The 3,244-nt window shown below is 31.4% G+C and overlaps 1 long non-coding RNA gene across 1 annotated transcript; it reads right to left on the bottom strand.

Annotated features, from left to right (window-relative positions):
- Positions 1-1,124: 1,124 nt before the first annotated feature.
- LOC140798033 (uncharacterized) lies at positions 1,125-1,788 on the bottom strand. Its single transcript, XR_012110767.1, has 2 exons — positions 1,589-1,788; positions 1,125-1,510 (listed from the first exon to the last, which is right to left on the bottom strand). It is a non-coding gene; the product is annotated as an uncharacterized lncRNA (long non-coding RNA).
- Between the last annotated feature and the right edge of the window lie 1,456 nt (positions 1,789-3,244).

The raw sequence follows: 3,244 nt of genomic DNA, 5'->3' as shown, positions 1-3,244 counted from the left end.
TCCCTTTATATAAATTCTAATTAGGCAAACTAACACCATTGGGAAAAGCTTCTGTAAGCAATTCTAAAAGCATATCAAATGATTTGTTGCTCCATCCATAAAGATATTTAATATAGTGTAATTGAACAACAAAAGAAAGCTTAGAGAGTTTCTCACATCTTGAATACAATTCTTGATCTGCATCTTTAACCCATTGATAGAATTTTTAACCTCAAGGGTTGGCCCTTTGCTAATATGCTTATCTATATGGTTTACACCTCCATCATCTAAGCTTGGAAAATTAAATCCTGTCTTGCAACATTATATGCATCTCATCATATTCATTTTCTTCTTCATTCAAATGAGAGGTTGAAGCAGAGGCAAAACACAATTCATTCTCACCATGTAACAACCGGTTGGTATATGCGTTTAAAACTTTCTTCACATAATAGATTATCATAAATAGTATTTGAGTCTTTTCAAAAACTATTGCAACAATTTAAGGTCATAATATCTTTCCCCCTTGAGATAGATGTCTAAATGCGAATTCCAAAAACTGTTGTACACCTTTCTCATATTCATCACTATTCCTATTTCTCAAGAAAATAATTAATAATATTAGAAAAGTTTTTATATATAGAAATTAATAAATATAAAATTAAAAAATGAGTTATTAGATTTAATACCATGGTTGATTTATCCACCTCTTATCCATAAGATCAAATCTTAAATTCTCCAAGCTATAACTATAATTCAAATAAGTAGTGTACTTCATTTCAAAATCTAATAAGTTTAATTAGATTTAAGTTCCACGATTAATTACATACAAAAAGGGGAAAAAACCAAGAGACACAATTAATTAACCAAGGATAAGCTCAGTTTGAATAAGCTCAGGCCATGGTCCATCCAAATCTGTGAGTAAATAATTTGATCATAGAAAGTGTACCAAGCATAGCTGTGAGAAATTGCCTATGATTAGGAGAATATGCAGTACACAATCCTAGGTTTCTAACAACATCCAAAAGCTGCACTAAATCTTGATCTGAAACATTTACCTATCTAGATGTATAATTATCAGCAAAAAGTGAATAGAAGGGTCACAACAAAATGTTTGAATAAGTAAATCTAAATTATGGAAGTAAAAATATGATAACCAAGCTGACCACAATTTTCTTTGTGAGTATAGATAGTATGTGTTTAGTTCACATGAATTTAGCAATCTTGTACAAATTAATCAAGCAATTGAAATCCTGATAACCGAGTTGACCACAATTTTTTTTCATGATAAAAAAGTAAAAAATATGTAAGTAAAGGAAAATCGAGCTGACCACAAGAACAGCAGGAGGAATTACTAAAAATCCAGATCCATTTTTCTCCACCTCCACGTGAATTCTACCTTCGGCATTAACATTCTTACCAGAGTCAACCCTAATTGCGAACGCCCATCTCGATCTCACCCAAGCCCGTCTCAAGTGATAGAAATAGGCCAAAGATTAGCGGAGTTCTAGCACTCAAAATCTAGAATTGGAATCTAAAAAGTAACAAAGGAAGTTAGTGGAAAAGGGGATACAAAGAAACTTGAAAAATGAGAAAGATAGTAACAATTTACCTTCGGAGAACCGGATTGGATTGGAAGGATGGAGAGCTGACTGACAAGGGGGACAGCGGCTCGAGTCATAGAGGAGGAGGAAGACAATGAGGCACTTGACTAGTGTTGATAGAGAGGAGGAGGAGAGGAATGATGAGGGGGACGACGGTTGCAGTAATGAAGAGAGGAAGACGTTCAGGGATTTTAGAGGAATAGACTGTAAGAAGTGCATAGGTGAATTATTTTAAGTATTTACTAGCATTTAACAACTGCAGCTAATTATTTGTGCTTTTCCAACATTTATTAAATGTCAGTAATTATAAATTTACTTATATCAGTTGTGAATAATAAATGCCAGTAAAAAATTTATATACTAATTGCGAATTTTGTGAATGAGCTGTAAATTTTATAAATGAACTACGAATTATAGTCATAAAAAAGAGAATGAAGAGAAATAAGTGATATATTACCATATTTAAAGTTTTAGAGATATTTCATAATCACTAATCTTTTGAATATATATGAGCATTTTTATTTATTAAACATAATTTTTAAAGTGTACATGAGATTGAGAGAGCTTAAGAAAATAAATCAAAAGCTACAATCAACCCTTCGAGAGAATATTGGGGCAATGAGTATCTAAATAAAAGGGACAAACATTTATTTTACTGTGTGGTTCCATACTAGGTATATAGTTAATTTTAGAATTTTGTAGTTAATTTTAGAATTTTGTAGTTAATTTATGAATTTCGTAGTTATATTTGCTAATCTTCTTTATCTTTTCTTCTTTTTCAATTGGAAACAATTTAATAGAAAATAAGGTGGTGGATGACTAAGATATAAAAAAAAAAGAGTAAAATAAGAGTAGAGTAAATTCTTTTATAAATTAACTATGAATTACAACCATTAAAAGAAAGGGGATGAGGAGAAGTAAGAGAGCTACCATCCTATTCAAATATTTTGAGACTACTTAATAACTAATACCTTTCTAATAAGATAGAGAACTTTCATTTATTGAACAAAATTTGTTAAGTATGCATGAGATGTTTTTTTCCAATTGAAAGAGTTAAAATGATCAAATGCTATAATCAACTTTTTGAAAAACGTGAGAACATTGGTGTTATGAGTAGGTAAAGAAAAAAGGGATAATATTTTATTTTACAATGTGATTTCATATTAGATACATAGTTAATTTAAGAACTTCACAATTAATTTATGAAATTTATAGTTATATTTTCTAACCTTCTTTGTCTTCTTGTACAGACGAACAAGTTTTGGGATAGTAGCATCACGGGGTGGTGTTGGGCATTCTGGCGTGGACTTCACCATCAACGGCTACCAGGACGTTGAGAAATCATCAAACCTTTCTGTTCCTTGAGAAATCGAACATCCATCTCCGTAGCAGTCACAATTTAACTAAGTGAGCTTAAATGTGAACACCGTACAGCTATAATCCTAATAAACCTTCTCAATAAAACAACGCCAATTGCAGAGAATTTTCTTGTATAGTTGTTGTCTGTTACCTTAATAAAGAGTGCTGTGGATTTTCAGGTGTAACTGCTTGAGACAAGAAATGGCAACAGCAAAACCCCTTAACTTATTTTACAATGTGATTGCAGCTGAAATTAACAACATCCTCCTTCTAAATTGATTAACTGAAATTAAATGAGCCAGGAC

This window comes from Typha latifolia, chromosome 11 (genome assembly GCF_019914945.1).
Source record: "Typha latifolia isolate L0001 chromosome 11, TyphaL0001v2, whole genome shotgun sequence".
Taxonomy (NCBI): domain Eukaryota; kingdom Viridiplantae; phylum Streptophyta; class Magnoliopsida; order Poales; family Typhaceae; genus Typha; species Typha latifolia.
Note: the sequence above shows the minus strand (reverse complement) of the source record. Positions and strands in the feature narration are given on the sequence as shown.